Source organism: Papio anubis, chromosome X (assembly GCF_008728515.1).
Source record: "Papio anubis isolate 15944 chromosome X, Panubis1.0, whole genome shotgun sequence".
Classification (NCBI taxonomy): Eukaryota; Metazoa; Chordata; class Mammalia; order Primates; family Cercopithecidae; genus Papio; species Papio anubis.
The window spans coordinates 81678496-81693305 of NC_044996.1; the positions used below are offsets into that span (position 1 = coordinate 81678496).

At 37.3% G+C, this 14810-nt stretch overlaps 1 pseudogene across 1 annotated transcript; it reads left to right on the forward strand.

Annotated features, from left to right (window-relative positions):
- Positions 1 to 7982: 7982 nt before the first annotated feature.
- LOC116272055 lies at positions 7983 to 8993 on the forward strand (annotated as a pseudogene). The gene has a single exon (XR_004180785.1). The product of XR_004180785.1 is annotated as a CCR4-NOT transcription complex subunit 7 pseudogene (transcript).
- Positions 8994 to 14810: the final 5817 nt, after the last annotated feature.

Sequence of the window (14810 nt, forward strand, 5' to 3'; positions counted from 1 at the left end):
CTGCGATGCTGTTCTCTGTTAGCTTGGCATTTTAGTGCCTCACGTGTCCAAGTGTGTTCCAGGGCCTCCCTTCGGATAAATACAAAATAATTCATTATGTGACATCATGGCAGGCCAATAGTATTTCAGTGGCTGTAAAACTGAGAGACAAATGTCTTGAGAGACAATTTTTTTCAATATGGCTACTGACTGGAATCCAGCATTAGGGTGTCTATGGAAATGTCATTTTCTTAGAGGAAAATTCCTGACTCTTGCTTGTGACCATGAAAGTGAGTGAAGAAAGTATGTTAAGTGTTGTCTCATGAATATTTTGTATAGTATCTCAATGGAGCAACCCACTCAAAAAGAAATTAGGATAAAATATAAACAAATGAAATGAAGTATAGCAAAATACCCTATTCATTAGAGTCAATTTTATGCATATTCATTGATTGTTAGTATTAGGGACTAACGATATCTTTCCATGGAGCAATGGAGAATTAGATTTCAATGCTTTGTACTAATCTCTTTCACAGAGCTTTAACTCTAATGAATCCCCTGATTTCTATAAATGGATAAACAATGTAGGTTTGTCCAGTTCATACCTGATTGCTCCTAATTACAAATATTTTCCAAAAAATCCACAGAAACTCCATAAACTTTAAAATTTAACAAGTATATAGTCATCTGCATCAAGGTAACTGACTAACCAAACAGTTTTAGCCCCTCTCTCTCCCAAGATCCCATTAAAATGACATTAAACAAACAGAGGTGGAGGAGGTGGAGCAAGATGGCCAAATGAAAGCCTTCAGTGATCATCCCCCCTTGCAGGAACACCAAACTGAACAAATATCCATATAAAAAAGCATCTAAATAAGAACCAAAAATCAGATGAGTGATCATGGTACCTAGTTTTAATATCATATTAAGGAAAGAGGCACTGAAAAGGGTAGGAAAGACAGTCTTAAGCCACCTATGCTACCTCTCACCCATCCCCCGACAGTGGCCATGAAGCACAGAGAGAATCTGCACTTTGGGGAGGGAGAGCACAGTGACTGTGACTTTGCATTGAAACTCAGTGCTGCCCTGTCACAGCGAAAAGCAACCTGGGGCAGAACTCAGCTGGCAACCACCGAAGGAACATTAGACCAGTGCTAGCCAGAGGAGAACTGTCCATCCCAGTGGTTGGAACCCAAGTTCTGGCAAGCCCTAACACTGCAGGCTAAAGTGCTTTGGGGTTCTAAATAAACTTGAAAGGCAGTCTAGGCTGCAAGGACAACAATTCCTTGGCAAGTCCTAGTGCTGTGCTGGGTTTGGAGACAGTGGCTTGGAATGCATGCAATCTAGTGATGTATCAGCTGGGGTGGCCAAGGGAGTGCTTGCATCACCCCTCCCTCAACCAAAAGCAGTGCAGCTCAGAACTCCAGGAGAGATTCCTTCCCTTTTCTTGAGGAGAGGCGAGGGGAGAATAAAGAGGACTTTGTCTTGAAAGTTGGATGCCAGCTCAGACACAGTAGAATAGGGTACCAGGCAGAGTCCTAAGGCTCCTGTTCCAGGCCCTGGCTCCTGGATGACATTTCTAAACACACCCTGGGTCAGAAGGGAACCTGCTGCAATGAAGGGAAGGATCCAGTCCTGACAGAATCCATCACCTGCTGACTGAAGAGCCTTTGGCCCCTGAAAAACCAGCAGTGGTAGCCAGGCAGTACTCACCACAGGCCTTGTGTGAGATTCAGCTGTGCTGGCTTCAGGTGTGGCCCAGTACATTCCCAACTGTGGTGGCTATGAGAGAATCCTCTTGCTTGACAAAAGGAGAGGGAAGAGTAAAAGGGACTTTGTTTTACAGCTTAGGTCCTAGCTCAGCCACAGTGGGGTAGAGCACCAAGTGGGCTCTTGGGGTCCCAAATTCTAGGCCTTGGCTCTTGGATGGCATTTCTGGACCTGTCCTGGGCCAGAGGGGAGCCCACTGCCCTGAAGGAAGAGTCCCAGGCCTGGCAGCATTCACCACAAGCTGACTAAAGACCCTTGGGCCTTGAGTGAACACTGGCAATAGCCAGGCAGTACTCGCCATGGGCCTGAGGCAGTGGTAGCCACAGGGAGAGACTCTTCTGCTTGAGGAAAGGGGAAGGAAGAGTGTGAAGGGCTTTGTCTTGCACTTTGGGTGTCAGCTCAGCCACAGTAGAATAGAGCACCAAGTAGGTTCCTATGCTTCCTGACTCCATGTCCTGGCTCCTGGATGGCATCCTTGGACCTGTCTGGGGCCAGGGAGACTTGCCACCCTGAAGGGAATATCATAAGCTTGGCTAGATTTGCCACCTGCTGATTGTAGAGCCCTTGGGCCTTGAGTGAACATAGGCAGTAGCCAGGCAGTGGTCACCACAGCCTGGGGTGAGACTCAGTGCTATCCTGGCTTTGGGTCTGATCCAGCACAGTCCAGGTGGTGGTGACCACAGTGGTGCTTGTGTCACCCCTCTCCTAGCCTCAGACAGCTCAGCATAGAGACAGAGACTCTGTTTGGGGGAAAGTAAGGGAAGAGAGCAAGAGTCTCTGTATGGTGATTTAGGGAATTCTCCCAGATCTTACCCATGACCATCTAGGTGGTACCTCTATGAGTCTGCAAGAGCCACAGCATTATTGGGCTTGGGGTGGCCCTAAAGCTGCAGTGACCAAAGACTTAGATCACAACACTCAAGTCCCTTCAAATACCTGGAAAGCTCTCCCAAGAAGGATGGGTACAAATAAACCTAGACTGCGGAGACTAGTCAATACCTAACTGTTCGATGCCCAGACATTGATGAATATCCACAAGCATCAAGACCTTACCAAATGAACTAAATAAGGCATTGGTGACCAATCCTGGAGAAAAAGAGATATGTGACTTCTCAGAGAATTCAACATAGCTGTTTTGAGGAAGCTCAATGAAATCCAAGCTAACACAGAGAAGAAATTTAGAATCCTATCAGATAAATTTAACAAAGAGATTGAAACAAAAAGAATAAAGAAGAAATTCTGGAGCTGAAAAATGCAATTGGCATACTGAAGAATGCATCAGAGTCTCTTACTAGCAGAATTGATCAAGCAGAAGCAAAAATTAGTAAGCCTGAAGACAGGCTACTTGAAAATACACAGTCAGAGGAGACAAAAGAAAAAAGAATACAAAAAATGAAGCATGCCTACAGGATCTAGAAAATAGCCTCAAAAGGGCAAATACAAGAGTTATTTGCCTTAAAGAAGAGATAGAGAGAGATCAGGGTAGAAACTTTCTTCAAAGGGATAACAGAGAATGTCCCAAACCTGGAGAAAGATATCCATATTCAAGTATAAGAAGGTTATAGAATACCAAGCAGATTTAACCCAAAAAAGACTACCTCATAGCATTTAATTATCAAACTCCCAAAGGTGAAGGATAAAGAAAGGATCCTGAAAGCAGCAAGAGAAAAAAAACGAATAACATAACAATGGAGCTCTATACATCTGGCAACAGACTTCTCAGTGGAAACCCTACAGACTAGAAGAGAGTGGCATGACATATTCAAAGTGCTGAAGGAAAAAAAAACACCTTTTACCCTAGAATACTATATTCAGTGAAGATCTCCTTCAAACGTGAAGGAGAAATAAAGACTTTCCCAGACAAACAAAAGTGAGGGATTTCAACACAAGGCCTGTCCTACAAAAAATGCTAAAGGGAGTACTTCGATCAGAAAGAAAAGAACATTAATAAGTAATAAATAACCACCTGCACATACGAAACTCACTGGTAATAGTAAGTACACAGGAAAACACAGAATATTATAACATTGTAACTCTGGTGTGCGAATGACTCTTATCCTAAGTATAAAGACTAAATGAAGAACCAATAAAAAATAATAAGTACAGCAACTTTTCAAGACATAGACAATAAAATAAGATATAAATAGAAAAGAAGGTTTTAAAGTGGGGGGATGAAGTTAAAGTGTAGAGTTTCTATTAGTTTTCTCTTTGCTTGTTAGTTTGTTTGTATATGTAATCATTGTTGTCATCAGTTTAAAATAAATGGTTATAAGATATTATTTGCAAGCATAAATGGTAATCTTAAGTAAAAAAATACAACAGATACACAAAAAATCAAAATCAAGAAATTAAATCATACCATCAGAGAAAATCACCTTCACTAGAAGGACGACAGGAAGAAAGGAAAGAAGGAAGAGAAGACCACAAAAATATAAAACAAGTAATAAAATGGCAGGAGTAAGTCTTTACTTATCAATAATAACATAAAAAAACATAGAGTGGCTGAGTAGATAAAAAATCAAGACCCAATAATCTGTTGCCTACAAGAAACACACTTCATGTATAAAGACACACATAGACTGAAAATAAAGGGATGGAAAAAGACATTCCATGCCAATGGAAACAAAAAAATTAGCAGGAATAGCTATACTTATAGCAGACAAAATATATTTCAAGACAAAAGCTATAAAAAGAGACAAAGAAGGTCATTATATAATGATAAAGGGGTCAATTCAACAAGAAGATATAACAATTTTAAATATATATATGCACCCAACTCTGGAGGACCCAGATATATAAAACAAATATTATTAGAGCTAAAGAGAGAGATGGACCCCAAGACAGTAATAGCTGGAGACTTCAACACTTCTCTTTCAGCATTGGATAGATCATCCAGACAGAAAATCAACAAAGAAACATCAGACTTAATCTGCACTATAGACCAAATGGACCTAATAGATATTCACAGAACATTTCATCCAATGGTTGCAAAGTATATACTCTTCTTCTCAGCACATGGATCATTCTCAAGGATAGACCATATGTTAGGACACAAGAGAAGTCTTAAAATATTCAAAAACTTGAAATAATATCAAGTATCTTCCCTGACCACGATGGAATAAAACTAGAAACCAATAACGAGGAATTTTGGAAACTATACAAACACATGGAAATTAAACAATATACTCCTGAATGACCAGTGGGCCGATGAAGAAATTAAGAAGGAAATTAAAAAATTTCTTGAAGCAAATGAAAATGGAAATACAACATACAAAAACCTATGGAATACAGTGAAAGCAGTACTAAGAGGAAAGTTTATAACAATAAGCGCCTACAATAAAAAACTAGAAAAATTTCAAATGAACAACCTAATGGTGTATCTTAAAGAACTAGAATTGCACTTAATTGCACATTGAAAACTAACTAAAATAGCATAATGGTATTGTTTGTAACATAAAGGATAAATGTTTGAGGAAATGGATACCCCATTTACCATGATGTGATTAATATGTACTGCATGCCTGTATCAAAAAACCTCATGTAACTCACAAATATATACACCTACTATGTACTCACAAAAGTTAAAAAAGAACCAGAAATGCAAGAGCAAAGCAAACTCAAAATTAGTAGAAGAAAAGATGGCCAGAGTAGAAATTTGAAATAAAAATACAAAAGATCAATAAAATGAAAAGTTTTTTGTCAAAAGATAAACAAAACAAAATCAACAAACCTTTAGCCCAACTAACTACAAAAAGAGAGAAAACCTAAAGTAATAAAATTAGAGATGAAAAAGGAGACATTATAACTGACACTGAAGAAATACAAAAGATCATTATAGGCTATTATGAGCAACTGTATGCCAATACATTGAAAAATCTAGAAGAAATGAGTAAATTCCTAGACACATACAACTTACCAAGATTGAACCATGATGAAATCCATCACCTGAACAGACTAATAACAAATAATGAGATTTAAGTTGTAATAAAACATCTCCCAGCAAAGAAAAGCCTGGGACCCAATTGCTTCAGTGCTCAATTTTATCAAACATTTAAAAAAGAACTAATATCAATCCTTCTCAAACTATCCAAAAAACAGAGAATGAGGGAGTACTTCCAAACTCATTCTATAAGGCCAGTATTACCCTGATACCGAAACCAGACAAAAACATCAAAAAAAAAAAAAAAAAAAAGAAAACTACAAGCCAATATCCCTGATAAACATTGATACAAAAACCCTCAACAAAATACTAGCAAACTGAATTCAACAACACATTGAAAAGATCACTCACTGTGACCAGGTGGCATTTATCCCAGGAATGCAAGGATGGCTCAACATATGCAAGTCAATCAATGTGATACATCATATCAACAGAACGAAGGACAAAAATGATATGATCATTTCAACTGATGCTGAAAAAAGAGTTTGATAAAATTCAACATCTGTTCATCATAAAAACTCTCAACAAACTGGGTTTAGAAGGAACATACCTCAATACAATAAAAGTCACATATAACAGACCCACAGTTAGTATCATACTCAATAGGGAAAAACTGAAAGCCTTTCCTCCAAGATCTAGAATAAGACAAAGATGCCCATTTTCACCACTGTTATTCAAGACAGTACTGGAAGTCCTGGCTAGTGCAATTGGATGACAGAAAGATATAAAGGGCACGCAAATTGGAAAGGATAAAGTTGAATTATCTTTATTTGTAGATAAAATGATCTTATATATGGAAAAAACTAAAGACTCCACCAAAAAAACGATTAGAACTGATAAACAAGTTCAGTAACATTGCAGGATAAAAAAAATCAACATAGCATTTCTATATTTCAACAGCAAACAATCTGAAAAAGAAATTAAGAAAGTAATTCCATTTACAACAGCCACAAATACAATAAAATACCTAGGAATAAACTTAACTAAAGAAGTGAAAGATCTCTACAATGAAAACTATAAAACGCTGATGTAAGAAATTGAAGAGGACACACAAAAAGTGGAAAAGATATTCTATGTTCATGGATTAGAAAAACCAATACTGTTAAATATTCATAGTACCTCTATCTACTGATTCAATGCAATCCCTATCAAAATATCAATGACATTCTTCATGGAAATAAAAAAAATTCTAAAATGTATATGGAACCACAAAAGACCCAGAATAGCCAAAGCTATCCTGAGCAAAAAGAACAAAACTGTAGGAATCACATTACCTGATTTCAAATTGTAATACAGAGCTATAGCAACCCAAACAGCATGGTACTGGCATTAAAAGAGACACAGACTAATGGAACAGAATACAGAACCCTGGAATAAATCCATACATCTACAGTGAACTCATGTTTGACAAAGGTTCCAGGAACATACATTTGGAAAAGACAATCTCTTCAGTAAATGGTGCTGGGAAAACTAGATATCCATTTGCAAAAGAATGAAACTAGACCCCTATCTCTCACTGTACACAAAGATAAAATTAAAATGGATTAAAGACTTAAATCTAGGACCTCAAACTATGACACTAATAGAAAAAAATTGAGGGAACTCCAGGAAATTGGACTGGGCAAAAATTTAATATCCCACAAGCACAGGCAACCAAAGCAAAAATGGACAAATGGGAGCATATCAAATTAAAAAGTTTCTACATAGCAAAGGAAACAATCCACAAAATTAAGAGATAACCCACAGAATGGGAAAAAGTATTTGCAAAGTTCTCATCTGACAGAGATTAATAACCAGAATATATAAGGAGCTCAAACCACTCTATAGGAAAAAAAATCTAATAATTTGATTTTAAAATGAGCAAAAGATCTGAATAGACATTTCTCAAAAGAAGACATACAAATGGCAGAGAAGCATATTAAAAGGTACTCAACATCATCGATCATCAGAGAAATGCAAATTGAAACTACAATGAGATATCATCTCACCCCAGCGAAAATGGCCTTTATCCATTTTAACTTTTATTCAAAAGATGGACAGTGTGAAAAGCGACGGCGCAGCATGGTGCGGCGCAGCTCCTGCTCACCTTTCCCCCTTGCTGGGCGAGAGGTGTCTATGGGGTACCCACCACTGCCACTGCCGCTGGGTACTGTCTCTATGGCGAGGGGAAGAGGAGGAGCGCAAGCTCAGTGACACAAGTACATAAATAAAGGATAAAATATTTTCTGAAACGAATCTTCAATCAAGTATAACATTTTGATGCTTGGCATCTATACTCCCTTGTGCCCTCACTATGCCAGCAGCAACTGTGGATTATAGCCAAAGAATTTGTGAAGTTTGGGCTTGCAACGTGGATGAAGAGATGAAGAAAATTTGTCAAGTTATCCAAAAATATAATTACATTGCTATGGACACTTGAGTTTCCAGGTGTGGTTGCAAGACCCATTGGGGAATTCAGGAGCAATGCTGACTATCAATACCAACTATTGCGGTGTAATGTAGACTTGCTAAAGATAATTCAGCTAGGACTGACATTTATGAATGAGCAAGGAGAATACCCTCCAGGAACTTCAACTTGGCAGTTTAATTTTAAATTTAATTTGACGGAGGACATGTATGCCCAGGACTCTATAGAGCTACTAACAACACGTGGTATCCGGTTTAAAAAACATGATGAGGAAGGAATTGAGACCCAGTACTTTGTAGAACTTCTTATGACTTCAGGAGTGGTCCTCTGTGAAGGGGTCAAATGGTTGTCATTTCATAGCAGTTACAACTTTGGCTATTTAATCAAAATCCTGACCAACTCTAACTTGCCTGAAGAAGAACTTGACTTCTTTGAGATCCTTCCATTGTTTTTACCTGCCATTTATGATGTGAAGTACCTCATGAAGAGCTGCAAAAATCTCAAAGATGGATTACAGGAGGTGGCAGAACAGTTAAAACTGGAATAGATAGGACCACAACATCAGGCAGGATCTAATTCATTGCTCACAGGAATGGCCTTTTTCAAAATGAGAGAAATGTTCTTTGAAGGTCATATTGATGATGACAAATATTGTGGTCATGTATGTATGGCCTTGGTTCTGATTCATCACCCTATGTACAGAATGGCACAGGGAATGCATATGAAGAAGAAGCCAACAAGCAGTCATGACGTGAAATAGTCCTTTTATTTTTATTTTATTTCGAGCTACACACATGCTTGTATATAGGTTTTATCTCTGGTTGAATCCCTTGAAAAATAGACAGTACCTCCCCCCACCCTTTCATGGCCCATTTTATTGTCTGCCTTTCAGTACTAAGTATGATTGTTCCTATCTCAGATCAAAAAACAAACAAACAAACAAACAAACAAAAAACACATTCAGGTTAAATTTGGCCTTAATTTAATATACTTGTTAGCAAGTGTGTGCGACAGAGAGTGGAGAAAGCTACATCACTGAATATTTTGATAAACTTTACCTACTTGGGAGTTTGGTTTATTTTTCCCTTTTCCTAAATTAACTAGCACTGACTGTAATTTATTTCTCTGTTTCGTGTCTCTCCCTTCCATTCTACAGGAGTTTTAGCTATTTGAGAATGTGGACCATCAATTTTGTACTTTGGAGAGTGATTCTGACTCGAAACCTCTGTTTTATCAGAAATTTTGGTTTTACTTGATCTTAGCTGGAAAAATGACCATCTGCCAACTTTACACAGCATTTACTCGGTTTTGACCCACAGAATATAGCACATTCATTGTGCAAACTGTCAATTCAGTGTGAGCCGAAAGACAAGAAACTACTGAGACCCGAAAGAGCTGCCTGTTTCTGGCCGTGGTATTTAATCTTCCAGAGCACACATCCTGAGTGTCTGTCGGTTTCTAATTAGCGTAAGCTGCTCCTGTGACTGAAGAGATTTTCTTTTTTTTTTTGTTGCTATTTTATGAATATCTTTATTTTTATTTATTTTTTTTTTGTATTTACTATACAATACTTTTTTATTTTAATTGTTTTTAAAATTTATTTAATCATTATTATACTGTAGGTTGTAAGAGAGATTACATGTGCATAGCGTGCAGGTTTGTTACATATGTATGCTTGTGCCTTGTTGGTGTGCTGCCATCAGCTCGTCATTTTACATCAGGTATAGCTCCCAGTGCAATCCCTCCCCTCCCTCCCCACTGTGGCCCGATTGTGTAGTGTTCCTTCCGGGTCAAGGTAGTCTCATTGTTCCGGATTCCCACCTACTTGGTAGGAACGTCGGAGATTGTTTGGTTTTCTGTTCTTTGATAGTTTGCTAAGAATGATGGTTTGGCTGCATCCATGTCCTACAAAGGACACAGAGCTCATCCTTTTTATGGCTGCATAGTATTCATGGTGTATGTGCCACATTTTCTTAATCAATCTGTCACTTCAATGGACATTTGGAGTTGATTCCCAAGTCTTTGCTATTGTGAATAGTGCACCACCCAATAAACATGCGTGTGCATGTGTCTTTATAGCAGCATAATTTTATCTGAATCCTTTGGGTATATCCCCAGTAATGGATGGCTGGTCATATGGTACATCTAGTTCCTAGATCCTTGAGGAATCGCCATACTGTTTTCCATAATGGTTGAACTAGTTTACAATCCCACCAACAATTGTAAAGTGTTCTATTTCTCCACATCCTCTCCAAGCTTTCTTTGTTTCCCTGACTTTTAATGATAGCCATTCCTAACTGGGTGTGAGATGGTATCTCATTGTAGTTTTGATTTGCATTTCTCTGATGGCCAGTGATGATGAGCATTTTTCATGTATGTCTCTTATTGGCTGTATGAATGTCTTCTTTTGAGAAATGTCCTATTCATATCCTTTGCCCACTTTTGATAGGTTGTTTGTTTTTCTTATGAATTTGTTTGAGTTCTTACATGAGTTCTGGATATTAGCCTTTGTCAGATGAAGTAGATTACCAAAAATTTTTCTCCCCATTGTCTCGGCCCAAAATCTCATGTAAGCTGATAAGCAGCAGCAAAGGAATCTCAGGATACAAATTAATGTGCAAAAATCACAAACATTCTTATACACTAGTAACCAGACCAAAACAAGAAATTTGGAATCATGAATGAACTGTTCACAATTTGCTTCAAAGAAGTCAAATACCTAGGAATCCAGCTTCAAAAGGGGATGTAAGGACCTCTTCAAGAGGAGAACTACAAAAACCACCTCTCACTGAAATGCAAAGGAACCCTGAAACAAATGGGAAAACATACCATGCTCACTGGATAGGAAGAGAATCAATATCGTGAAAATGGCCATACTGCCCAGGAGTAATTATAGATTCAATGGCCCCATCAAGCTACCAATGAGTTTAACCACAGAATTGGAAAAAACTGCTTTAAAATTCATATGGAACCAAAAAAGAGCCCGCATCTCAAGACAATCCCTGAGTCAAAAGAACAAAGCTGGAGGCATCATGCCTGACTTCAAACTATACTACAGGCTACAGTGAAACCAACAGCGTAGTACTTTGGTACCAAAACAGAGATATAGACAATGGAACAGAACAGAGTCCCTCAGAAATAATACCACACATCTAAACCATCCCAGTCTTTGTGAGCCTGGGGAGGAAACAGAAATGGAAAGGATTCCCTATTTAGTAATAAAATGGTGCTGGAAAATTGGCTAGCCATAAGTAGAAGCTGAAACTGGATCCTTTCCTTATTCCTTATACGAAAATTAATTCAAGATGGATTAGAGACTTAGAATACTTAAGACCTAATACCATAAAAATCCTACAGGAAAACCTAGGTAATTACCATTTCAGGACATAGAGGCATGGGCAAAGACTTCGTATCTAAAGAGTACACCAAAGAAACGGCGTAAAAGCCAAAATTGACAAATGGGATCTCATTAAACTAAAGAGCTTCTGCACAGCAAAAGAAACTACCATCAGAGTGAACAGGCAACCTACAGACTGAAGAATTTTCAAACCAGTCTTACATCCTTCAGGAAAAATCCCTTGTGATTGGATATTTACTATCTGCCAGGAAACTGGTACTCAAGATGTTGAAGCTACAGTTACTTTATGATAGCACACTTCCCTTGATCTGCTTATTTTTATTCTATCACTGTTTACTCTTGTTTTTTTTTTTTTTTTCATTTTGTAGCCATACTTACGATGCTCTTGATTTGTTGGTTATACAAATTGATTTTTTTAAAATCCAAAGATAACAAGTCTTTAGGTATATTTTGTACCAAATTAAATTAGAAGTTAAAAATTGAGCTTTCATAGTTGCTACAAAGGTAAGTAATGAAGAGATGTGGTACAAAACAACAAAATCCATATATATGTATATATATAACATATATTTTATGTACTCATATATATATGAGTACATAAAGGATAAAATATTTTCTGAAACAAATCTTCAATCAAGTATAACATTTTGATGCTTGAGAATATATATAGAGAGCTAATAAAATTACCTGAGGAGTGTAATGCTTGTTTATTTTTTTGTGTATATCTTTGCAATCTATTTTATATATATTGACAAAAGAGACTGTGAAATATTTCACCATGCAGAACACGTGACCAGACCAGAGCATGTGTAGGATGTAGGAAGACTTTTCGGTAACCATTAACTCTACCCTGAAATGATGGACTACAAGTTAGAATGTGTATTACCTATACTTCAATCAATAATATTAGCAAATCTCCAAATGTTAGTCACATTGATTTGTCTCCCTTGTACATTCTTTATTCATGATATTACAGTGCTGTAACTGGGTGGTCCTTTTTAAACAAATATTATTTGCAAAACAGAGGGTATTATTTGTTTTTAAAGCTTTTGTAAATAAAGGCTTTAAAAATGTTTTCTTATTAAAAAAAAAAGATGGGCAATAACAAATGCTTATGAGGATGTGGAGAACAGGGAACCCTTGTACACTGTTGGTGGGAATGTAAATTATAATAATCACTGTGGAGAACAGTTTGGAGGTTCCTCAAAAAACTAAAAATAGAACTACCATATGACCCCGCAATCCTACTGCTAGGTATATACCCAAAAGAAAGGATATCAGCTAGGTAAATACTCAAAAGAAAGGACATCAGTATATCAAAAGAGATATCTGCACTCCCATGATTATTGTGGCAGTATTCACAATAGCCAAGATTTGGAAGCAACCTAAGTTTCTATCAACAGATGAATGGATAAAGAAGATATGGTACACATACACAATGCAGTACTATTTATCCATAAAAAGAATGAGATACTGTCATTTGCAACAACATGGAGGGAAATGGAGGTCATTATGTTAAGTGAAAGACGCCAGAGAAAGACAAACTTCATATATTCTCACATATTTGTGGGAGCTAAACAATTAAGACAATTGAACTCATGGGGATGTAGAGTAGAATGATGGTTATCAGAGGCTGGCAAGGGTAGTAATGGGTGGGGGAGTGGGGATTATTAAAGGGTACAAAATATAGTTAGAATGAATAAGATCTCGTATTTGATAGCAAAACAAGGTGACTATAGTCAACAATCATTTATTGTACATTTTAATATTGTACATTTTAAAATATTATACATTTAAAAAAACTAAGAGTATAACTGGATTGTTTGCAATACAAAGAAAGGATAAGTGCTTGAAGTGATGGTTACTGCATTTACCTTGATGTGATTATTACGCATTGTGTGCCTGTATCAAAGTATCTCGTGTACCCCATAAATATATACCTACTATGTACTCACAAAAATTAAAAATAAAAAAATTTTAAAAATGACATTAAACAATAAAAAAGATATAATGAAGACAATAGTAGAGGGAGTCAGTGGAAAAGAGATCCCAATACATTTCTGATAGACAGAAATTCAATAGGATGCTGGCTGATAAAGATTGGCAGATAAAATGACAGAGGGGGCTTACAGCTTGTAGGATCACAGAAAAGTTTGAAAATTGGAAATGCCAAGTAAGGCAGAGGGTGACAATGAAATATGATAAATTCATTGAAAATCTGTATATTAATCATTTTCCTCCACTGCATATAGAACTGCTAGTATTCAGGCATTGATTCCCAAGGCAAAGAAAAAAATCAGAAGGTTATTCTCTAAAGAGATTGAATAAATTGTCTAATTGAGGTAACTAATGTGGGCATTCATGTTCTAAAACAAAGATCTCTACTATCTGGAATTTAGAGGTCCCCCAGTATAATGGCTCTATTTACATAGGTGAGGCTTATTGAGTTGCAGGCCTTATATCTGGGGTACTAAACCAGTTTGCTCAACCCCTACACACATTATGACATTTCAGAACAGCAAAGATGTAGAAAAGATCCTAAAAGCTTCCAGAGAGGAAAAACATTAATAGTTACGGGAACAAGAATTGGAATGGTTTGATCACCTGATCAGCAACGCTGGCTCTTAGAGAGAACAATGGAGGAATGCCTTCAAAATTCTGAGAGAAAATTATTTCGAACCTATAATTTTGTCCTAATCAACTATCAATTGAGTCTGATAACAAAAGAAAGACATTTTAAGATCGCAAAGACTAATAAAAGTAAGTCCCAGCTGTACAGTAGGCCTAAGGAACATTTAGTCTGAATGGAAGGAAGGAGGGCTCCAAATCAAAACCACAATGAGATACCATCTCACACCAGTTAGAATGGCAATCATTAAAAAGTCAGGAAACAACAGGTGCTGGAGAGGATGTGGAGAAATAGGAACACTTTTACACTGTTGGTGGGATTGTAAACTAGTTCAACCATTATGGAAAACAGTATGGCGATTCCTCAAGGATCTAGAACTAGGAGTACCATATGACCCAGCCATCCCATTACTGGGGATATACCCAAAGGATTATAAATTATGCTGCTATAAAGACACATGCACACGTATGTTTATTGCAGCACTATTCACAATAGCAAAGACTTGGAATCAACCCAAATGTCCATCAGTGACAGATTGGATTAAGAAAATGTGGCACATATACACCATGGAATACTATGCAGCCATAAAAAAGGATGAGTTTGTGTCCTTTGTAGGGACATGGATGCAGCTGGAATCCATCATTCTTAGCAAACTATCACAAGAACAGAAAACCAAACACCGCATGTTCTCACTCATAGGTGGGAACTGAACAATGAGATCCCTTGG